General features: G+C 46.7%; 1 protein-coding gene across 1 annotated transcript in view; it reads left to right on the plus strand.

Annotated features, from left to right (window-relative positions):
* PLXNA2 (plexin A2) overlaps positions 1-24,916 on the plus strand; it is a 381,872-nt gene that overhangs the window by 98,039 nt on the left and 258,917 nt on the right. Inside the window, exon 4 of the mRNA XM_083812470.1 lies at positions 19,211-19,315. The gene's annotated coding sequence lies outside the window, so the exon portion shown is untranslated. The remainder of the gene's footprint in view (positions 1-19,210; positions 19,316-24,916) is intronic.

Consider the following 24,916-nt stretch of genomic DNA (forward strand, 5'->3'; position numbering starts at 1 on the left):
CAGGGTGATCACAGACATGCAAAAAATCCACTCTCTGTCTCTGCCACCAACCCAGAAAGTTTGCTAGGGCAATGCTACCGTTCTCTGTGCATCAGTTTACTCACCTGTGTTAAACCTATAGAGAGTGATGGCAAAGACTAATAGGGCAGGATTCTTGCCTGCACCCCAGAGGCGCAGGGGGAGGCCAGGGCTGAGCTGCGGCTGGAGCCCGGCGGGTTTGGAAACCGTGGGCTTTGGTAGGGGGTCTCAGCGAGGGGAGCCGACTGCCTCGGAGATACCAGTTACGTCTCCTCTTAAAGTGATCCAAGTCTTTAATCATTATCCTGAAACCACAAAGCAGCTCCAGACACACACCAGCCTCGTTGAAAGACTTGTCAGGACTGAAACGGTAATTCACAAATTCACTAAAATTCCCTGCTCCGCTGAGCAATGTGACAGCTCTGCCGACCGCAGTAACATTTCTATTCAAACTGGCTTTGGTGCCGAAGCTATAAATATCCCCGCAATATTTCCTGCTTCAGAACATAAAGACAGCTTTACAGTGCTGATAAAATAGAAATTACTTTCTCTCTGAGGTCTAGCTGGAATTTTAATGTCTGTTTTGCAATAAAGCAGCTCCTACACAATTCGATTTGAGGGAAAGAAAACAAACGGTCTAATTTAGTTACAGTAATGACTCCTCTTGTATTGTTGGCTGTAGCCAAATCTGTGGTTGCAGGGTTGTTAAAGTTTGTAGTGGTGAACACAGTGATGATTTTTATAGTAATATGAATTTTTTGTCCTTAAAATATATATAGCGCTGTTTAATTACAGGTATGGAACAACAAGGACCCAGAAAGAAAAAGGCCATTAAAGTTTACAACCTCTAATAGTGTTTCTGTAAAAATTACTTGTCACAGCTGTAAAGCTGGTGACCAACGATGACACAGATTAAAAAGGGTTCTTGAATTGGAAAGAAAAATTGCAACTACTGGACTCATCAATGTTGCCTTTAATTATTCCATAAATGTCACCCTCGCTCTGGTTAGCTCCTTCAAAGGGGAATGAAAAAAAAAAAAGCTCATTTCCTACAGTCACCGAGTTCTGCTTTCCATTTCTGGGTTGGAAATGGCAGGGGGGGGAAGAGCCCAAGAACAATTAAGGAGGGGAGCAAAAAAAAACTATCCTTCATTTGCATTGCGGGCACGTGGCACAGGCAGATTGTCTCGGAGCACGGGTGCTGGTAAATATTTTAAACACTAAGGAGAGTCGGGCTCGATGAGCCGGCAGCGTGCAGCTGTGGAAGGGTGAGCCACGGAGGCTCCCGAGCCCCAGGATGCTGCCGCAAAGCAGCAGGGTGGGGAAAGCCAGTTCCCGAGGCTGCTCTGTGTGGGGATGGAAGGACTCGGTTAATTTGGAAAAGTCTCTGGCAGCGTTGCCAAAAATTCACCAGCATCCATTGATGTGACCAACGGAGAAAGTCCCTCCCCTGTGGCCTCCAGCACGTCCATGTCCCGCGTGGGACCGGCAGGGTGCTGGAGACAGAAACCGTACCCAGAGTTTGTTTCTCTTTCCCTCTCTGCTAGGTTTGTTTGTTTATAGCACACTTCCAGGGCTGTAAAATAAATAATAACTATTTAGAATCTTTTAAAACATACATAAGTTTATTTCTTTTCATAAATGTAAGCTTAAGTTAATGAAAGGCTCGATGTTTTTATTTCAATGACAAAACAGCAGTAGAACAGCTGTGTGGGACTCCAGTGAAATGAATTGCAAGTGTTATACACCCTATTTCTTTTTAAGAATTAGAATCTATAGTGCGGCAATGAATACTGATTTATAGATTATTTTTTTTAATACCCATGCATATTTTTTATTCCAAAAGGGAATGTGTGATGATGGCTTCCAGTGTTTTAGAATTATATTTTATCAGACAATCTCTACAGAATTCTATTTCACATACTAAAAATTATAATATCATGTAGCAGGGAAAATTAATAAGATTTTAGGAAAACATGTTTAGTAGGGTTCTGTTACTGAAGACTCTCTACTGAAACCCAACATGTAATTGGGGAAAGAACAACATAAATCATGTACAGTTCCTTACAGAAGGGATTTTATGTGTAAGGGGACTTGCTGATTGGTATGTCTTGTAGACATAATGTAGGTTTGTGCTCTGGAATGTTTTAAGCAATCAGAACTAATATTAAACTCAGAAAACAGCAACATTTTTCTGTTGAGGCAATACCATGAAAATACGTCATGGGTGTTATTTTACAGGGAAAAAGCTTTTGTTCTAGAGGATAAATGAGATTATTAGATTCCTTTGGAGTAGTGACCCTACTTTGACTCTCAACCTCAGACAGGTTTTAGAACTGAAACCAATGGCTTTCAGCCCTTGGGCTTCTTCCTGAGGTCCCATGAAAGTTAACTAAAGCAACCAGATGACTGTAAGCAGATTTAAATCTTAGGCAGCTGAACCCCCACTGGAAAAAGTTTCAAAATTTGCAAATCAGAAAGGTTGTCAGTAAGGATAACGACGCCTAAGTGGTTGATGGAGAGCAGAGGTCCGACACTGAAAGCTGATGTTCCTTTTCAAGGTCACCCCAAAATAACACTAGAATCTGACCCTAGCCAGCTAAACCCAAGCATGTCTGAATGTTATAGCTGGCCTTAAAAAGGCAGGCCAAATACAGCACACACGTCTTCAAAGTTTGTCTTGGCCATGTCATGGCAAACAGGTGCATCACTCGTAAGCTGGACTTGCAAGTGAGTTAAAGGCATCGTAGGGTACCCATGGAGGAGGACGCAATCCTGGTGTTTCTACCAGTTCTCCTTAATATGGATGTTAAAGGCTATCCAGCCAAAATTGCATTTAGATTACATTACATTATACAGTAAGTGGCAAATCATCGCTGCTTCCTTTGACATTCAGTGTAATAACATTAACCATGATGAATTTCCTTTTACTATTCATGTGGCCGCTATACGTTATTTCAGCTGAATTCCATTGTAATGTAGCATTAATTAATGTCTGCTGCTTATCGAGTGTTTCCCATTTCTACCTTCAATCCTTCTGCTTAATTCTGGAAGAACTGCACAGAGAAATACTGCAAAGAATGTTCCCAATGCCAGGTGATCTTCGTAGGCCGCAAGAAGTCAGATTACATTTCTGATGCCAGTTGCCCCCCGGCTCCTCTCATATAAATACTGCTTCTTCCAAAGGAAGAAATAAAATAATGTTTGTTATAAACTAAACAGGAGCTGAGGCCATTTTCAAGAGCAGTCATGAAGAGGAGAGTGACTCTGTACGAGTGATAGAGCTTTCTTGGTGAGTCCCTCCCTGTGACCTCCCGAGTTCAGCTTCCCCTCCGTGCCCCGCTCTGAGCCGCCGGGGAGCAGCATGTGGCCGACAAGCTGTGGAAGCCAATGCTCTGGCTGCAGCAAAACCCGTGCAGGGGCCAGAAGAGCTCACACAAGGCTCTGAAACGAACGGGATGCTCTCCCTGCCTCGTGGACTTGCAGGCAATTACCAAAGCACAAGTGATGAATTTCCTCACTGCAGTTTAATGCCGGGCAAATCAAAGCACCGTTGATCAGAGTTCTCCTTTCCACCTGTAATATCTGCAGGAAGCCCTGTCCTCCCTGTAATATGTTGAATTTAGCTTAATTTATTGTATTTAATTAGTTTTTGGTCCTCTGACCCTTCCTACCACAAGGTGTCATCCTTCCGACAGGTAGGGACAAGGACCTTGTCACAGTGTCTGGCTCCTGCTATGGGAATCCCGAGCCTGGACTTCATATTTCTGTCATGTCGCCCAGCCTTGAAGGACCTCTACAGTCATTCTAGAGTGATTTATGGCAGCAGCTGGTCTCCAGAAAAGAAAGCCATTTTATCCCAACAGCTGATTTCCTGCAAGGCTTGAGAACTCATGACACAAAATGAGAGGATTCTCTGTCCGGAGAAACAATGGATTCTTTACAGCAACCAGTGTAAGAGCTAAGCCATGCAAATGGCTCTAATAAGCATAATTTAAACCCATGGTTTTCTTTTTATAGCACTTTCATATTCGGTGTTTTATATTCCAATTTTCCACCTTTTAGTCTTGCTTCTTTCTCTTTTGCTGCAAAACCCTATCTCAAATGGGAGGGCAATTACTAGGCAAGCATGTAGTTCTTTAATTGAAACACTTATAGGTGTACACTTAAAAACTATAAAGACTTTTTATGGAATAGCAATGCCTTAATAGGCTCTTGTGTATGTACATTGTAATCTAATTCTGTACTCTTTCAGCATTGCTGGGGGAAGCTGTTAATTTATGGCTACAATGAACAATAAAGCAATAATAGTAATCTAAAGGTGCAATATCCATTGTTTAGGGGGCATTTACGGTTATGTATTAAAACTATAAATACATCAAGATGCTGCAGAACTGATCTATACAAAATGAAAGATAAGATCTCTCCACTTCGAAATGTGCTTTTTTCAGCAGAAAAACAGCCACATGCTTATGGTTAATATCAAATCCCAAAGCTCAGCATGAACGGTCAGCAGAGGCTACTACTGAGGCCTGATGAGAACTTAACTGATATTCCACCCACCTCCCTCCCCCCCGTAATTTAATTTGTTACCATGTGTGCAAAGCAGAAAAGCAAGAGGTAATCTTATTTTAGTAATTAGCCTAATTCATATGTGTCGGTAGCTACCTAAACATGTGTCTAGAAACAGAATACTTGGAGCAGTTTCACTCTTATTGACTGATTTCCCTCTGTAATTGTTCCCTTACTTTCCCAATGTCCGTCATGTCCAAAGTCTAACTCTGGTCCTCGCCGTTGCTGCCTTGCTCTCTGGGATGAAAAGCCCTGCTGCTGTTGTGATTGAGCCCAACGCATCCTGTGCCCTGCGGACTGCAGGTGATTGCAGCCAAGTACCTCTTACACAAGAGGAATGAGAATTTTTCCTGCAGGGATTTACCTGCACATCTGTAACCCCCCCTTCTCTTTAATTCTGTTGAACGGGGACTGGAACAGCCAGACGAGGTGCGTGCAGCGGGGTGCCACGGGCTGAGCACAGCCCCCGTAGGGCCGTGCTTCCCTGCCCAGCAGTGGGAGAAGGCCCCGAGCACCTAATGTGCAGCCCCATCAGGCCCCATCCTGCTCTGCTTCAGGAGATGGGGGCCAGAAGCCATTCTTAGGGCACTGGCTGCCAGGCTGAGTAAAAATACTTCTCCTTGAACAAGCTGGAATAAGGCAGGGTGACAGGAAGGGCTAATTACCTTGTCTGAGCCAGGTCTTTGGGCAGACACGGTGACATTTCAGAAATCCAAGGGGCTTTGTTGTGTGATGACTGGGAGAAGAATGGAGGGCAGAGCCCCTGACATTGCAGGCCGCCCGCAGTTTCTTGGCAGAGGATGGCAGGGTGCGATCCCCCGCCAGACCGAGCGCCCTTCCTCTCGCCTGGCTGCATGTGCCCCCATCGTGCTGCTCCCCGCGGCTCCCTTGGGTGCTGAGAGCCTCACCACAGGGCCCTTGGGCCAAGGGAGGACGTTTAGTTCTGTGCTGGGAACTGCTGCTCCTGTCCCCTCCCTGGGCAAGTCTCCAGCACAGCGGGTGGCCCGGCTGGAATAAGCACTTAGACGTGCTGATGGTTATCTAGCTGCTCTGCAGGGATGGATGGAGGAGCCACCGGGATGGCTAGCTCGTGAAATTAGGCTACAGGGTGTTCTGGCTTCAGAGTAGAAAGGGAAAGAGAGAGGAAAGAGATGAACAGAGAAAAATGCCAGAGAAAGTGGCCATTATATGTCATTCATTATGTGGTGAACATAGGTTTAATCTTTTTCAGCCCATTGAAAAGAGCCTGCTAACATTTCTCAAAGTTAATTACTCCGTTTCTTTTGGAAAGATCAGCCTCGGCTCATTCAGCAATTGAGCAGATCAATATTCTTAAATGTACGTGGGGTTTTCTTTTCCAAAAAGTGTATAGAGGCTTGTTCTATTTGGTTCTACCATCTTTAAAATGTTAAAATTTGTGGGTCTGTCATTCAAACCTGGAAGGAAAGTGTTCAGCCAACATGCTCTGCCGTCTCTGCCTGCAGAACTGCATTCACCTACCTGCTCTGCCTGTGCTTGCTGCTGTGGTTCACCAGACTCGAAAATTAGTTGTGCAAATGCACATATTGCACATTGAATTGTGGTAACAGTGAACTCACAGGTAGAAGCAGACCTGCGTATGCAAGAAAGATACAGATACCTAAACTCCTCTCCTACAGACTGAGATTTAACTAGCTCGGTGTTTCTGTTTTCATCCTTGTAAAAATGAGGTGTGTAACACATGCTTATTTCAAGTAAAGGCTGTGTAAGAACAGTTCGATTTAATATTCAAACAGTGCTTCGAGACCTTCCAGAACAAAACTGTTTAAGAGCAAAACTGTGCCGTCATCATTTTTTCCCTCCCCTGGTCCCTGGCACCAGCCTCTCTGGTGAGGCTGTGAGTTGTCCCAGGAACCGAGCACTCAGGTTGAATTTATAAGCTGCAGTACAAAAAGGTCCAAAGGAAATAAGCCACCTAAATACACAGAAAATCTGGATCGTTTTCTGGTAACTTTGTAGTTACTCTGTTGTTTTCACATTTCACAAGCCTTAATGCCTGTATCCGTGACTGGTTTCAATCCTTCTTTGGAAAGGCTGGTGACAGAAAGGCCCTTATGCCTCCCTCCCAGACCATGCCGATCCGTTCCCATAATTTTATCAGCAACCAGCTGCTTGGAACAAGCCTTGCCAACTCAGCAACTCTGTCTACTCTTCCCTTGAGGAAACCATTCACCTTATCACCAAAGAGAGACGGGGGAAAAAATTCCATCTGTTACAGCTCAGAGCTAGGAGCTTCATAATTGCATGGGTACACAGGCTGCATATCAATTTTTTTTTTGTTTTAGGAAGCACTTAGGGAGCATTCATTCTCCTTTTATTGTTGTTCTCTCCCTTGCAAGTGACCGTATTTCATCTCCTCCGGGATACAATGCAAGGATTTCTGAGCAAATTTGTGGCTTAATGATGCCGGGGAGGTGTTTAGAACCACAAATGCACCCTGGAAAATCTGTGTGCTCTCCCGCTGCGCGAGCTGCTGGGACCCAGCATAGCGTACTGCAAACGTCCCTGTTTGCCTGGGTCGGCCGGGGTGTGCAGCCTCCACCAGCACAGCACTGAACAAGCGTACGTAGAAATTAACTTCAGTGGGACAACAGGAAGGTATAAAGTTATCCCAGAACTTACGTCTTTTCCAGTCTAGGATCCACTGAAAACTGGATGAGAAAAATAAGTATTTTATTGGAATATTTTGTAATATTGACCAAGTTTGTTTTAAAGTGTTGCTTTACAGAAGGACCTTGACAGAGAATATTACTATCTGACATCTGTACGAAGTCTCTTTTGATAGCAGCATCTTTCTCGGGCTGTCCTGGGTTTGTGGCACTTCTCGGGGTGCAGACCAACCCCCCCGGGGCTCTCTGCTCGCTGCCACCACGCGGGGGCTGCTGGGCAGGGGGTGGCAGCTCCAGTTCTGGGAGGAACCGCATGGCTCTGGTCCTCCTGAGCTCTCCTGTAAGGGCAGAGAGCTCCCCTACGGGGAATTCATTCGCAAAAACCTTTTTGAACACAGTCTGAACCCTGTTTTGCAGTGGGACGTGTGTGGGGGTGTGCTTTGTGCTTGTATTCTTGTGCAGGTTCAATGAATAGATGCAATTTCTAAGGATAACTATGCAGGTTCACGGAGTCATCTGTCTGGTTTCAAAACACGATGGTCTCAGGTGATTAGGCCAAGACACCCATTAGTCTGCGCTACAAATGTATTCGTAAGGTGCCTTGAGGGTCTCCACCCTGTCTTTGAAACCTGGAGGACGGCTGGTCCCCTGGGACGGGCGCTCGCTTTGTCTGAAGGTACAAGTCGTGTTGCAGGGTTTGAAAAACGTGCCTCGCGGTGACAGACTTCTGGAGATCAATCTGATTAGCTTATCAAAGGGAAGATTAGAAAGCAACCTGATCATGCTGTTTAAATATGTTCACAGAGAGAAAGTACGAGGTACAAAGTATTTTTTAATCTAGCAGAGAAATGTATGACAGGAGCCCGGTATCTGGAAGCAGAAGCCAAACCAACCAAGAAAGGCAGATTAAAGGAAAAAAAAAAAGTTCAAATGCTTAATCAAGAAAAAATGCAGGAGCTTTGTGTGAATCTTTGGGCATCACAGTTAGAATAACTCCTCCTAAACACTATTTACAAAGAGGTAGTTTTGCAAGAGTCCTTGCGAAAAGGGTTTGGGCCAAATGTCTGTGTCCTCCCTCCGCTACTGGCTTTCGTTTCTTCTGTTTTGTTCAGCCCTCAAATTGAATAGCGAGTGGTTCAGCTTTATTTGTTTTTACTGCTGCCAAAAGGGAAAAAAAGTCACAGAGTAAACAGTGGGATGTTTGCAACCTTCTTGCATTAGGCAGATTGAATAAACTGGCTCACAGTTGATTGTTTTTCTTCAGCTCAGTCGGTGCCATTGCCTTTTTATTTATTTGATTTTATGTATGTATTTCTGGGGCTTTTGTTTTGTCTGGGATGTTTTGCAATCATGACTTCTGGTGAGGGAGATAGGATGACAAACAGCACTTCGATTTCTAAACATCAGAAGAGAGTTTACAGAATACTGATTGTTGGGATCACGAAAAAGCAGGATGAGTGAGCGTTGTTCAGGCGGGGAATACAGAGCCATTAATTATAAATAACGCTGAGCCTAATTCTCTCGTCTCCTCGTGCCACGTTAAATCACCACATCAAACACATCAGGGGCACGAAGCCGCTGTGGGTGCTCGGGGCTGGGGCTGCCCCTGCCCTGCCCGGGGGCATGAGGAGCCCTGGGCCCAGCAGCCAGCGGCGGCTGTGGTCACCAGCTGAGGAGCTGCACGATAACCAACAACCGTCTCCGCACGGTTCAGCACTTTCTAAGACTCCATCTTGTGCCCACTGACAGCAAAAGCAAGTTTTCTGTTAACTTTAGTGCTGTGGGATCCTCCACGCCCCAGCCAGAGATCCAGACTCAGATGGTTTTGCCTCCGTTGGGCCTGGAATTTGCTGAACAATGCACAACAAAGTGCCTGCAGCTTGCAGCGGGCCTGCCTCTCTGAATAAGTCTGGTACAGCCGTGGTGTCGCTAATATTTACATCTTCTTGCTTCTTTTTCCCCCCCCTTCTTTCAGCGTTATTAGCCTTCAGGGTACATGAGAAAGCAAGCGGGGCAGGCAGAGCACACGCCGTTACTGCGCGGTGTCAGGCCGGTGCCGTCTCCATGAGTGGTGTTTCCAAACCCTGGTTTCCTCCCCAGTTTTCTTAGACCATGAAACATGTTGGAGTCGTGTGGCATAGCGGATCAGAAGAACTATTAAAAATTGAGGATTTTCTTGTCATGCTTCACAAATGCAAACAGGTTGTGGTTATTTCCTTTATGCGAGGGCACACTAATTGCAAGAACGCTCATTAATTATGTATGATGAGCACAGTTTGGTTGCCAAAAAAAATATTTTTGGATATTGTTAACCAGAATATTACTTTAACTTACTGTCACCGTTATTTTGCACATTGTGGTGCTTTAATGAACATATGGCACTACATTAGCTAATGCAAAATCCTCTCTTCTTAAACTGGAGAAGTTATTTTTCAGCTAGGTACAGTGGATATTATTTACATTGCGCTTGACACTGCTAAATATTTAAATGTATTGAAGTGAATGGTGGAGCCTGCTCCTCTTTTGTATTCTTATGCAAGTTACTTGTGTCTGTCTATGAATATAAAATGCTGCCGTGGACTTGACTGAAAGGGCAACCATTTCTGAACCTGCAGCTAGAGTCTGGCCTTGAATCCAATCAATCTGAAACCTGTAATGTGTACTTAGCTAATTTCCAGCTCTCAGCAAGTAGAAAATCTGTTGACCTCCGAAATGACTTTAAACATCACACATACGAGCATCTTCAAAGGATTTGACTAGTTTTTTGTTCCATAACACATTGTTTTAAAGCTGATCTCATAATTGTATTGATTTTTATTTTTTATTTTTTTAGTTCCCTGCGTCAAAGCACTTCTTTAATCAAAAGTAAATTATGTAAAGGCCGTTAGGGTCAGCCCAGCTGGCAAAACAAAAACTGCAATACATCATTTATTTGTAAATGTCAGTGAAATCTGCAGATCGATATCCTTCTCTATGTAGATGATATTTATTATTTGATACGAAGCCGGCACATCCCAGCCGCGATGCCCGGCACGTCCCGCCCACGCTGCCACAGCTCCCGAGCCCTGCAAGCGACGCCTGGCTCTTTGCGGGCGGCAGGAACGGGGCTGAGCACTCAGCTCTGCTTTCCATTTTCGGGTGCTTCTTTTTGTATATGTGCACGTGGGAGCCTAGCTGGGGGTCCCAGGCGTCTGCCCCTGCTCCCCATCCCACCTCACCTCCCGCACGACCCAACCCCACGGCTCTCACTGGGGGTGCTGCTGAAGCTGGGAGCTTCGGACGTGGGCTGCCACAGGGCGAGGAGGTGTTAGGCTTTGTAAACTCCACCTAGTGGCAAAACACTCGGGATCTGGTGGTGGTGGGGAACCTGGCGGGCCTGGATCAGAGCTGATCACCCCTCGGGGACTGGTTAAGCTGCTTTTATGTCAACTGGAAGCTTGACCTTCTGAGTCCTGCACGTGAACTGCTCCCGAGAGCATCCCGACGGGGAGGCAGAAAACAGCCTCTGTCCGAAGGGTTAAACCCGTAGTGTGCGGTGCTGCTGCTAACGGCGGTGGCTGTGCCATAAAGCAGTGGTGCTCCAGCTGCCTTTGGGGGAACACTCGCTGATGGGAGAGCAGGGCTGTCCGTCGGTGCCGGACATATCTGCCCATCTCCGAGAGACGTACATCGGCCGCGTGGGGCACTGCGCTATCTGAGCGCTGTAAAGGAAATGAAGGAGGATATAACGGCCAGATAGGATCTGAGCACCCGTTTTGCTCTTAAATATTCAAAAGAAATTTTATGAGGAATGGGATTAAAATTTAGAGATTTTGCTGATGCTCCGTGGAGATGTTTATAAAAAATAACAATGCTCCGTTCTTCTTCGCTTAGGTGATTGCCAGAGATCCGGTTTTACAGTAGGGCCGTGCAGGAATTCACAGCCCTGCTTATGTATGTCGGTCTGGTCCTCGTGAGCTGCTTTGCGTTTCTGCTTGTAAATAACACACGTCTGGACCAGGTTACTATGGCCAGGAGGCAGGAAAATGGGCTGCGCGGAAAACTTCTGGGTTCCTTCTGAAAAAGTTCTTGTGAGCATTTTGTTTTAGCTGACCGCTGTGTTAAACCGGGACACTGCCACTGCAGCCTGCCCTCCCTCTGAATAGGCCGTTTGGTGAAAGGTGCTGAGAAATCATTACTCTCATAATGACTTTTGTAATTGCTTTTGTTTGGTGTTTGCACTGGATCTGGGCAAATACCCAGCCTGCAAGGCCTCCACCCGGGCCTGAGGAGGGTCTGGCGGGGCAGAGAGGGATCCCGCTGCTGTTTTCCTTCTGCCGGGCTGCTCTGCCCTGCTCAGCGCCACAGAAGAAGGGGTTTTTCTGCAGCCCAGAGGGAGGGAATCGTTTCAAACGTCCCCGCTGCCTCGCTGAGAAAGAAGGATACTGAGTGGGAAGTTACCCGCTTTAAAAGCGTGACCTCAAAGCACAAAGTGTCATCAAGAAAAGACAGGTAGGGAAGTTACCGCGGTAAGACCACAGGTTAATGCTGCCCGCTTCAGTAATTCAACAGGAGCTGCCAGTTAGCCTGGTACGTGACAAAAGAAGAAAGGAGGAGTATTCTCTGGGGGATGAAATAATGAGAGGCAGCAGAGCGGCTGGCAGGCAGGGAGTGCCGCCTGCGTGTCACCGGAGGGACCGGGCTCGCGCAGCCACAGGCGTGGAGGCGTGTGCCCCGAGAAAGGCTCCTCGTGACTGTTTAAGCAAGGAGCACAAAAGGCGGGCCCGAGCGCCACAGCCAGGTCTCGGGAAGGGGTAGGGGTGGGGTATTTGCTCCTTCAATGTCTGCACGTTCAGTAATTACGGGTGTCGGATAATGAAGGCAGATGCAGAGCGGCTGGTCTAATTAAAATAAGAGAATGGTGCGAAGCGGGAGAAGGTGGCCGCAGAGGAGGGCGTTGTTGGAGCCCGGGGGGAGGCTGCTGGTGTGGAGCTGGTTTGGTCCAGTGCCTGTCCCACCAGGGCCACGTCGCCTCCACGTTACAGCTTCCTGGCGGCCCGCGTTTGTCCTTTTTTCAAAGGGATACTGGTGCGGGCAGGCAGAGGTGAAGCATGCAAGGGGGCACAGCCCTAAAACAGCTGTGGGATCTGAAGGCCAGTGGTGGGGTCACTGGGTCCCCAACCCAGAGCCACTGGAGCCATGGTTAAATAATAAACATTGACAAAATTACCTGTCAAAATGTGTGAAAATTGTGCACGGACATTTTGGGGAAAGAGAGAACAACTTTGAATTATATTTAGGAAAACGTGGTTTGTTTTTTTTTTTATTTATTATTATTTTTAATCTTTGCAACCGTTGCAGATTTAAATCACTGTGATGGCCACGAACCACAGCTGTAAATCTTGCAGTTCTGATGTAAGAAAGTCCTGTGGGTTAACAAAAAAATTTCCAGAAGTCTTTTGCCGATCTTTCTGAAATACAAAAAGAAAAAAGAAAGATGGTTAAAAGCCTAAAACTGTGATCCCACTCAGGATAAAGCGTCAAAATCTTCTATGAAGTTATCATTAAAAAAAAAAAAAAAAAGAAGAAAAGATTTGAGAACAGCTTGGCCTGGAACAATATTTCAGGCATGGCTAGCTGTTAAAAATAAGCTAATTCAGAAGAGGCACATTTAAATAAATATAATGCATAGACATAATGGCACAGATAATAGTTTTGAATGGGGAATTCTAATGACTTTGAGGGCATTTTACAGGGCAATTAATACACATGAAAATGCTGCTCTATTCAGCTGACGGAAAGAAAGGAAAATAAAATAAAATAAAGCAGGCAGAAAGAAAAAGGGAGATGGTTGTGACTGGCAAAAATAGGGTTTGATTTTCTTTTCAATAGGATCACTGCTTACAAACATAATAAAAGGAAAAATAAGCATGTCAGGTTCTATAATGTGGCTTGTAAAATCCAGAATGATTAGTTTCTAAAGAGGGGCAATTAGGCTCCTTTTGCATATGCATGTGACTTCTGTGGAGGGGCTTTCTCTGCTCCCTCCTCCTCCTCCTCTTCATCAACAACCTAAAAATAAACCTCCCATCAGCTGCCAGCCGCGTCCCGCTCCATTCCTGGTGGGCGCGGGCCCTTACGCCACAAGCGGGGTTGGAACCCCCACGAGCGTCTGGTTTTGGCCTGTAACATGAATTTTGGTGTCACTCTCAAGCAGTGTGTGCAGGTAGGAGGTGGCGATGAGGAGGGTGGCACTGGAGGAGGCCGGTGTCCAGACCCACTTCATCCCAGGGCTGTCCGTCTGCCCTTACTGCCCTGGCTTGGGAAAGGGACCGTTCCTGAGCTTCAGCCATGTTTTTTAAACGTATAAATAAATATTACATATGCCAACAGATGGTTCATTAGCCAGTTGTTATGGCAATCAGCATTTCAGCCAATTAAAATCCTTTATGAGAGCTTTAAAAATGTCAACGATAGGAACGTTTAGGTGCCCAAAGAACAAACAGATTCACTGTAGCGTGGCGCTAAAACAAAAGGCATTTCTTCAGGTTTATAGGGAAATGATGACAAAAAATAGAGTAAGATTTTTAAGTTCTCTGTGCTGAAGAAGTGCAAAGTTGCTCGCCCCAATCTGTTAATAATGGGAGAGATTACTGGGCATCTTTTGTCTCGTCATGCAAATCCCCAAAAGCTTGGGGCAGCTGGAAGGAATGGCCAGTGGCCAGGGCTGTCCTCAGTGTGCTTCCAGCAGGGGCAGAGTCAGGGTTTTTGGGGAGGGCTCCGAGCTCAGCACCGGTGGGCAGGATTAGGCTTTTGCTCCATGTGCACTGGAAATCTTGAGCTTATTTTTAAGCCTGATCAGAACTGCATGTTCTGGGGTACTGTGAAAATTCAGCCTTGCACAGCCTACCCATGCCTGGAAGGATGCTCGGCCGGCTGCAGAAACATCACGGAGTGCAAGTCCAGGCCTCGCAGACTGGTAGCAACGAGTGCCAGAGGGGCTGAGGATCAAAAGGAATTCAACATGGTGATATAGGTACACCATGGTGTGTAGTAACGGAACAGAATGTGGGGACAATGGCTGAGGGAGGAGTGGGAGAAGTATTACACCTCGTGTTACAACTCGTGGCCTGGTTCTGGGTTACATCTGTTCTGAGTAGCGAATAACGAATAACACTGGTTAGGTCTTAACCAATTTCTCTTCTCCCATACTGCCATGCACTGTTCCTGGTGGCACATCGGCTCTGGCATGGGACAAAGTGAGTGTTGGAGCGGGAAGGCCCGGGACTGCCGACAGCGAGGCGGCGGGGAGCAGGCCCATCCCGCGCGGGGGCCTCCCCTCCCTCCAGCCTGCCGGCAGAGCAGGTCGCTGACTGTACACGTTTTCAGTGGATAAACCTCGTGTTCACGGAGCACCGGGCAGGGCTTTTGTCCCTCTCTGTGCCATTTTAAGGGGAAGTCTGCTTTTGAAGCCAGCAAAGAACAGGAGTCTGTATTTGATGAGTCACAGGCTTGACAGGGTTGATTCGCCTTTTCTAATCTGTGCTGCCTTTTGTGACCATTTAGAGGAGCAAAAAATAGCTCCCACAGACAATCAGAACAGATTATTTTAATGAGAGCTCAAAAAAGGAGAAACAAATGGCTCAAATTGAGCCTTTAAACATTTCTACATACGTCTGCAAGGAGCCGTGCAATGCTTGAATCAGCAGGTCTGCAGCAAGAGACGTCTGCTGTCAGGAGTTTGGTTTTCAGCCCTCTTTTTTTTCCCCAGTAGCTAAACTGAACATCCCAAGTGAAAGCTGCGTGCTCTTAGCAGCTCCATTTTCTGCTTGTAATTGTCATTTATCTGCTGGAGTCGGCAGTACCCAGCTTACATCTGCTCCTGATTCACTCGGTGTAAACATGAGAGGGAAACAGTCATTTTGCTCATATGTGCTTGAGCAGGCAATAGGTAGAATGCATCTGATAACCTTTCAAAGCTCCCTCCCTTCTCCCTAGATTGTGTCCACCTTTCTGATGGGCATTGTTTGCTTATTAATTAGTCCTGATTTTTTTTATTTATTTATTTTTTCCCCATGCTGGAAATACTTTGTATGCTTCCAGTTGCTGGAACTGGCTTCCTACACCACTTGCTCTTTGAACATAGCCTCATATTAAAGATTACCTCTATTTTCTATCCCCATGATTACAAAAGTACAATCTGGATTCACATTAGCAGTCTTTCCCCCTGATGTTTAAGCCAGTTTCATGGGTAGGGGTGCACCGTTCCTTCTAAATGTTCAGTTTGGAAACAGAAGAATCATTCTGGCATAACACTTTGTCTTTGCTGCATTATCCAGACAACTCCCTGACACCTATAAATATATTTTCCCTTGCTTTTATTTCAACCATCACTCACAGTTTGTGATGGCAGTTCCAAAAGCTTTAGAGCTTCTTCTAGATCGGCATGAAAATATCACGGGTGCTTGTTTAAACATCAGAAAGGTATTAGCTCAATTTTGCACTTCAGTGCTACCAAGAGTGTTTAGGCCCATTGGGCATGAATTTAATTTTCTTACAGGCTGCAGAGAGAAGAAAAGTCAGCCTCCCTATCTTAGCATTAGCTTCTTCTCATCACCTTCCTGAGGCTCCAGGCTCCAAGAGGTCTGGGGCACACAGCCGCCCCCGAATCACTTCCCCAGGGCTTTCTGTGCCCTTGCTCACCTGCCCTGCCCTGCTCCCCCTGGCAGGAGCCCCCAGGACAGGCTTTAGCAGGAGGAACACCCACACATGCACTTAGATCGGGGGCAATACTGGCAGCAGTACTTCAGTGGGGTTACAAGAGCAAAATAATTCAGCCCCTGCTATATAGCGCCATGCTGTCTGCGGCAGACAGAAGATCCTGTCTGGCTTCTTCAGTAATAAAGCATTAAGTCTAAGAGCATAAAATCAGATTTTCAATTTTTTAATAGTGCATTAATGGCACATTTTGTCCACAGCTATAAAAGCAGACAATGTTTTAAAATGCAGCTTGTTTGTTAACTCTGTGCCAGCTCAGAGACTCGGATGTCTCAGCACTTGGTGCAGAAGTGGAGCGGGGCTCTGAAGATGTCAGGACATCATCTAACCTTTTCCAAGGATACGGGAATGTCAATAGTGCTTGTCACAGATGGGGGAAAAATTACCTTTTAATGGTCAATAGTAATAACCAGTCTGTTTAAACTTTCATGAAAAAGATATACACAATCTATGGCCTATGAATTATGCACAGGCCTCCAGTGGCAGGGAGGTGGGACATGGCCCCAGTCCCGCTGCCCAGTTCACCTTCACTCCCAGCTCTGTTCCTCTCCAACGCTTGCTCCAGCTCCTCCCCAGCACTGCTCGGTGGTCTGCCACCACCTTCCTGGGCAGGGGACGTGGCTGTCACGGCCGGTGGCTGTTTGCAGGGACTTGCACATGCTTCAGCTTCAGTTCAGGGCAGGCCCTCAGCCAGAGAGGGTCGTATCAGTCCTGGAGGCTGCGCGACTGCCCCCGGAGGCTTGGCTTTTGTTCCCGAAGACGTGTTTGGTGCGTGGCTGTGCACAAACAGCAGCCTGCTGAAAACACGAGCCCCTCAGGCCAGTGGGGACGCGGGAACAGCAATACGTCTGCCAGGAAAGCCAATGCAGGCAGAAAGAGTAATAAACGCATGAGACATTTTTCTCATTTTCTACATTATGTGCTCTAAAAAAATCTTCTTTACCTCCCTTCTTCTTCCTTGCTGCCCACAACCCGAGGTGCACAACCACAGAAGGACTTACATTTTTGAGAGAATTTCCAGCTCTGACTGTGGATGCCCAAACGTCTCTTACGATAATGCACTGAGGTGACTTAAAGCCCAGATTTAGAAGCTGCACTGAGATTCAGATAAGCCTCAGCAGAACATCCAGAAATTACAGATTTCTTTCTGTACCCTGCCCAAACAACAGATCCTTTGAAGCGTGCCCAGGGCTGCTGGGCAGGAGATCAGCTGGGCTGAGATCAGAGCCACAGGGAGAAAGTTTTGAATCATGAACCAGAGCAGTGCGTATTAATACCAGAGAGGAAAAGAAGCATATCCAGTGCTACCTGCTCACTCCAACATCCACACACTTGTTATGATAAAGCCTAGACAGAGTTTCATAGGGAACAAGATGTGGCTTGCAAGTGCCTTTTGTTGCAGAAGGACCTGATTGAGATACAGGTGGAAAAGGATGCCGATGACAGTGAATAATTTAAAAAAAGAAAAAAAGCTGGAGGAAAGACCCAGTTGTGAAGAGGAGATCAGAGAAAGCAACAGGAATAAACATTCCTGAATCAAACCTAATGGTCCTGGGGCTCTGGGGAGACTTGTAAATGGTCAGCTGAGAGGGAGACTGAGGAGGTGCAGGAGGGCAAAGTTCCTGGAACACTCAGAAAATCCCCACAGGACGTGAAGGCTCTGCCGGGCAGGGGTGTCTGGAGGCAAACACACCGATTTACAGGGTGAGACAAAGTCTCTCGGAGGGGTACGGAGTTGAGAGGAGTAGGAAATGCTGTCTCTGCTACCTTGGCTGGGTTTATGTGCCAGTGCAGCTCTTCTGTGGCCACACCAGGTCCCAGCCTTTGCCTTTGCTTGCTCACATAGGGAGGTGCCTGCAAGAAGCTGTGAGGGTGGGAAGTCCTTACAGGCACCTCCATACCTTTCGTCTTCTAAAAGTAGGACACTTCCAACGTAGATACACGTTATTCATAAAGCAAGCCCCCAAACTATCATTTTATCTCTATGCCTAATCATAATCCTCTTCCAGCTCCCTGGGGTTTTGCCGAAGGTATTTGATTTTTTCCTCTGTCCCTTTCTTTTAAAACCCATTTCATTATCAAATGGTGTTAGGGGAACTGATCTGTAATGAGGAAGCTGGCAGAAGTCCCAGAGTGATCAGAGGGGCTGAGATTCAGCGAGGTTAAGCTACTGCTCAAAAAAATTGTAAGTAATTAAAATTAATTAAAAATCATTAAACAAACCTTCATTCTTGCCGTTTCACGTGCTGCTGACTTGACGGCGGGCTCTGCCACCGCTCCAGGCTGTGGCGTGGTGGTTTCGTGCAGTGCGGTGGGATGAGCAGTCCTTGTCTTTGCTGGATGCAGGTGGTTGGTCCCAGATCCTTACGGCCGTGCTCACAGACGAGTTGGGCCGAGAGTAGATTTGTGGGACTGGTTGTGTTCATGTGGTCCTCTATGTGGGACGGAGCTTTTCTTTCTGATGCTTGCCCAGTTTCCCTAGCTGACCACAGGACAGTGATTTAGCCTGTCTGAACCTGAAGCTATAGCTATAAAGAGGCAATTTGTCATTCCCAGTGCTGTAAGCATGTACGGCCCTGAACGCGCTGAAGCCTTGCTCTCACTTGGGATCTCCAGGCACTCCGGTATTACCAGTGCTGATACTCGTTTTACTAAGGTTGACGCTAACCCACACGGCTGTTCATTCACAGACGGGCTCTTGTAATTGCCCGGTCAATTCGGTCTCATTCCAGTTTACAGAGGGGAATTGTGCATTTGGCACATCCCAAACCTTCCTGGGGATGCTCTGCAAACAGGACTGGTTAAAACTTTACATCATGAATGACCGAGTTTGTTTCCTGCAGGAGTCTGCAGAAATGTACCCCACCAGGAAAGCCACACAAACATTTGCATGTCTGAGATCCTTGCTGAGAAGAAATAATAAAAATCCACGGAAATGTTGTCACTTCTCTGCAGGCATGCGAGGGTGCGGAGAGCTTCTTGTGCTGTCACAATATTTGACAATTCCTGCACCAGGAGTGACCCAAAGTTTAAGCTGTCACGCATCATTATCGTACTTAAGGAGAGCTGATTCCTCCACGACTGCTGCCCGTGTCCTGTCCGTGTCGCGGAGCCGAGACGGACGATGCAGCCCAATTTAACCGGAGTGACAGCTTCAGCTGGGGAGAGGCCATCACCCAGTTACCATGGTGATTGAATTACCTCTTTCATTCCAGGTCAGGAGGTTAAAATCATTGATGAGGACTCTCCAAGGGGTGGCTTCGCATTTCATCTCCCCGCTTTGTCTACTCACAGCCCCGAGGAGGACGGCGCGTTCACAGGTACCTGGGGAGTGGTTAATTGCAAAGATAGCTGGGTGCGAACGCTTGGGCCATCGTCATCTTCTCGGAGCTATTGGCAATAAATGATCAGACCGTGCTGTGAGCAATATGGGCCTTCCTCCACTGGTGTCAGTGCAAATCCAAGCAGAAAGGTGCAAGGGGAGAGCAGGAAATTGCTGTAGTGAGGTAGGGGTTGGTCTGTTCTCCCACGTGCCTGGTGACAGGACGAGGGGCAATGGGCTAAAGTTGCGCCAGGGGAGGTTTAGGTTGGATGTTAGGAAGAACTTCTTTACTGAAAGGGTTGTTAGGCACTGGAATGGGCTGCCCAGGGAAGTGGTTGAGTCACCATCCCTGGAGGTCTTTAAGAGACGTTTAGATGTTGAACCTAGTGATATGGTTTAGTGGAGGACTTGTTAGTGTTAGGTCAGAGGTTGGACTTGGCGATCTTGGAGGTCTCTTCCAACCTAGACAATTCTGTGATTCTGTGAAATGCCGCACCGAGGCCACCTTGTCCCAGCCTGCTGGTACCAGCCACGCTCAGGATGCTTCAGAGCTGTGTGTGAGACAGGCGATAGATTTCCACCTGCTAATAGCTCATCCTGCTCTCTGAATGCCAGAAATCCACCTATCCCCTCAAAATATTTTAGTTTTAATAATGGTCGTTGCCTGTAGGAAAAGCCCAACTCTTCTGCACGTTGGTGGCTCCCACCGAGCCTTGCAGCCAGTTCCTCCCACCGGGTCTGAGTTTTCAATTTAATTTTTGCTGATGCACAGTGTAGTGCAACACCCTACTGTCTCCCTCCTTTATACCGCTCATTTATTTCACTTGGAGAAGAAAAAAAGCCTTTGCTGTTTCTGGCCACAGGCAGGAGTGACCCAGAGAAGCGCCGGGTGGGGAAGGAGAGGGGTGCCCGCGGCGCTGCCCCACGCTTCGGGGACTCACCCGCTGCTGATACCCATGGGGTTGATGTACAGGAGCGGTTCTGTATTGCACTGGGTCCGTTTGTTACATTTGCCAGTTCCCTCTCCTTCCCCTGTGAGCATTAGGTACATCAATAAGTGCTGTGAAAAAGTCTGCTGTAAATAACCAGAGTTTCTGCCTATTGTAATCAATAAAATATTGTTTATAGAAGCGCCGCTGCTCACGCAGCTCCAGTTAAAGGTCTGTCGGTGTTTTTATAAACCCTGCTTTTCAGGTGGCCGTAACGTGGCTGCTCAGAGCACCCATCTGCTGTAGCATGGTTTACAGACTGTCGGTCCGGATGTAAATCAGACCAATGTGGTTAACTCCCACAGCTTCTGGTTCTGCTGCTTCTTTAAAACACAAGTGGCTGTATATGGCTTTTTTTTTCTTCTTCTTGCCAAAGTGTAGCTTAATAAAGAAGGTGCAGAGGGTAGATGGGTGTGTTTTTGCAGTTAGGCTATATCGATGTCTTCTGACATGTAGGGAAAACGAAACAAGCAAACAAATAATGTTTTGATGGATTCACGCTATCTGCATTTAAAAGCAAAATACCGGTACAGAAAGCACAATAACTACATTTCAGAGCTCTTTCAGTATACAAAGCCAAACTGGGCAATGCTACTGTAAATTATTTCCTCCTGCTGCCTACATTTCAGATTCCTTATATTTCTGGATTTCATATCTCTCGGCCTTCTCATCCCACTGCAGACTGAGATTCAGTGCATGTAGCAAGCCAGACTAAATCCCATATTCAATTCGCAAAATATTAGTTCAGTCCTCAAAGCAATATTTGATTTATGAAATACTAAAAGAATATAAATAATTTGTTCTTGTTTTCACAGGATTAGTTGCCAGACGCAAAGCTAGAAATAAGGGATAAAAGGTCTGTGCTTGCTGTTGGGCATAGAAATCCTTTAATGATTTATTAATGTCAACATCTTCATTTTTCATATAGCCTGTTGTTATATATGTGTCTATTTATTTCCTTGCACAGTCAAAGGTCAGCGTTTGAAAAACAGTTGGAAGGATGTTTAAAAGTGCCCAAGAAACCATCGGTGAGCTTTGGCCTTCTGAAACGTTCACAGTGCTTTTCAGATCTCCAGCCTACAAATAGGCGCTTCTCCTGCTGGCGGACGCGGGTCTGAGGTTAAGCAGCTGGGGCGGCAACAGGCTGATGAGCCCCGGTACGTGCAGGAGGGACTGGTTGTGCTGGTGGTACTGGTGGACCCAAGTCCAGCAGCTCTCTCTGCTCTGGCAGCTGTCTCCTTTGTGCTTGGGCGAACGTGGAAAGACCCCACCTGTAGCTCATTACAAGTCACTCACTGGTTCTCCCCGTGCAGCTGCCTTTCTCTCGGGGTTGGAAAGGCTGCCCCATAGCTCTGAGAGGAGGGCAGCATTTCTCTGCGTCCTTCCATGCTGGATGTGCCAGACTGCGCACCAGGCCTTTCTCCAGTGGTTGCAGGCTGTGGGGAGAAGCTTCTCCTTCCACGAGCTGCTGCTGCAGGATGGTGCTGAGTGCTGCTGTGGCGCACGTGGTGTGCAGGAGGCACCAGGCGGAGACACGGCCCCAGAGCGTGCAAGCAAGGCCACCCACACACGGATTTTGGGGCTGTTCTTTGCAGGCTGCGTTTGCAAGGAGCCCTCAGTTTTAGCACCGCCAAAACCACTTCTGTGTTCTCCTGATGATTTACCTTGTAAAATGACAGTCGTAGAGCAAGAAATTAATTAATGAGGTCTCAGGTTGTTATCCTTGTTTTGGCTTGGGTTTGATAAGATGCTTGGGGTGGTTACACGAGAGAAGGCTCGCCCTCATGGGTACGGGCCAACAAGCCCAGCAGCAGGGGACGGGTGGCCAATAACGCCATGCCGGAGAGGTTGTCTGGGCAGCACACACTTTCATCTTAATGAGGAATAGAGCAAAAGCAAGTCTGTAACCTTTAAATATGCACATGCTTTAAGGGCGGGGGCAGGGAAGGGGGCTGCCCCTGCATCGGCTGCTGGGCAGCAGCAGCCCCATCGCCAGCAACCCCATCGACGTGTGCTGCGGCTGGGTGGCACCAGACTGCGGGACTTGGACGTGCAGGGAAAAAAAAAAAAAACATTTTCAGACCTGAACTTAATTTTATGTGTGACCTCTGTGGAATGAAAGCTTCACTCAAAAGGGAAAGAACATCCTAACCCGATCTGCCCGGCCCTCTCTGCTGTCTAAGCCACAGAAGCTGCATTAACCCACTGCTAAGACACTAAAATACTCTTAGTTCAGCTAGGAAAAGCTCCTTTGCGCATAGTCAGGGATTATAGCACTTGGTTCTGAAGGGTGAAACATTCGTGTTTCTGGGGTTTCTGGGGGAGAAGGCCTCTCTCTTCCACCTGCAAACACAAAGTCACCGCGTCAGTCTCCGCGGCCGGTGCTTCCCCTCCGTGTGGTTCTGCCCGGCCCTCTCATCTGAGCAAGGGTGCGCATCGCTATGGGGAGGATGGAGGCTCAGCATCGTTACTTTATCAAGAAGTAATTCACTATTTATAAACCCACTATCCTGGTTCAGCTGAAGATATGATTAACTTATGGCGAGCTTAGCATGTAAGCTCACAAAGTTTAAGCTTGTGTCCAACTGCTTTCCTGGACTGGGACTCAGCCTCGAGGCTTGTTGCTGCATTTGATAATGAGGGCCTGCTAAAAGACAATCGCAGAGACACTTGCGTGGACCTGAAATCAGAAATGCCAAATCATTTCCTGCAAGACCCTGGGCAGGCACCGACTGTAAAAACTTCCCCCTGCACTGCAGAGACCTGGGGCTGTGAACCGGTGACCTCCGGCGGAAAGGCTCTGTCCCTGCTTACTGGTGCCTCTGAATCATGCAGTCCCTCAAAAATCTTCCCAGAAAATGAACAAGTGGAATACAAATGACAGCGTTAGCTGTGTTTGTGGAGCAGAAGCAGCACACAGGAAAATAAGTGTATTTGTTGTTCGAAAATGTGAGGACACGGCAGTATGTCTGTGTCTGTGCCGCGCTTCTTCCCTGGATTAATGACGAAACTTCTCACAATGAACTTCTCCAAGCACATCTTCTACCTATGGCTGACTCAGGCATTGTATGCATTTTTGAAGAACATATGCATATGTTATCACTCACACATAAACAAATACAAAAACTATTTTGCTTTATTGAGTGCAACAGATGTAACTGAGGGAAAAGAGCTCTAGAAACACGCAGAGCTGTCATCTGTCCGTCCATAGCCGAGCTTAAACAGAAGTAAAGATGTGCATACAAGGACAGAAAGAAGCGTTTTTTAAAGACGATTTGTATTTGCAAAACATTCAGTATCTGCGAAAAGCATGTGGAAGAATTATAATACAGAACAGCTTCCTCTGACAACACAGCTAAAAACCTATTGAGGTGGGAATGCCTGTTTAAGCTATTAAAAAGGGCAGTATTCAAATGAAAAAGTCTTTCTTTTTAATCATGGCAAAACTCTGTCCCTTGAAGTCAGTAGATTTCGAACAATTTTATAACAGTGTTGTCTGGAAAAAAAATGTCTTTGCCTATAAGAGCACAGGGTCTTTTAATGTGAGTTGTCATCTAAATAATTCCATGTCATCACGCAAAAAGATAATTTCTAAGGGAAAAAAAATATATAGCAGCTTAAAGTCTCAGATACAGTCACCCACAAAATTGCTTATGAATGTGCTGTTAGTCTGAGCTAAAAGTTAATGGAGAAGCTGGCTGGCCTCGGGGGACTAATAATAGGATACTAAGTCTTTCTGCTTTAGGGCAGTGTTTCAAAATTGGTCCAAGTCCACAGCGATTTGAAAGAAGTTCCCGTTTGATGCTTATTTGTTGGTCTAAGCGAGATAATGGATGGATGAGTTTCAGCCTGATTCTGAGTGAAAACCAGTTCCAGAATTATAACTTTTATTAGAGAAGTGCTCAGAGGCCACAGACTGGGTCTGTAATTCCTGTGCGTTGTACAGCTCTTACCCCAGAGCATGCCCACACGAAATATACAGAAATAAATGCGCCGCCGCACGCGCGGCAGTGGAGAGGCTGCAGCATAAATAAGCTTGGGCACAGGAACCACACTTTTACAGCTCACTAGCTTGTCTCCCAGTCTGTCTTTTTGCTGTATTTATCCCTTTTGGCTGGAGCTTTGCAACTGGCCTCGTTTCCAGCCCTTGCCAGGACCTCAGGTCACACGTGTGCAGGTTTTGTGTGTGGATTTATCTGCAAGAAGTTTTCCCGTGCTCCACTTCCAAGATGAAGACTGCGCTGTGCTAAGGAGACTTTGCAGGCAGTGCATTGAATGAAGGTCAGGAGTTAATTCCATTAACATAAATTTCAAATTGTCATGGATATAGTTAGGAACAGTAGCAGTGAAGCAGGAAGATGTCATCCTGGTAACACTGGAAGTAAAATGTACAAATCGTCACACCTAAATTATGACAGAAAGAGAAGGAAATGCTCTCAGAAGCTACCCTGTGCTTTATGCAGGTGCAGACCAGGTGTACGTTTTACCCATTACCATTATAACACGGCCAGTCGAAGCAGGTACTTTGCTGTTTCTCACCCAGGACTGTTCCTCCCCAAGCCTCTGCCTGCAGGCAGTGCTGGCTTTGCTCTGGGAAACTTCCCCAGGTT

Source organism: Anser anser, assembly GCF_964211835.1.
Source record: "Anser anser genome assembly, chromosome: 27".
NCBI classification, from domain to species: domain Eukaryota; kingdom Metazoa; phylum Chordata; class Aves; order Anseriformes; family Anatidae; genus Anser; species Anser anser.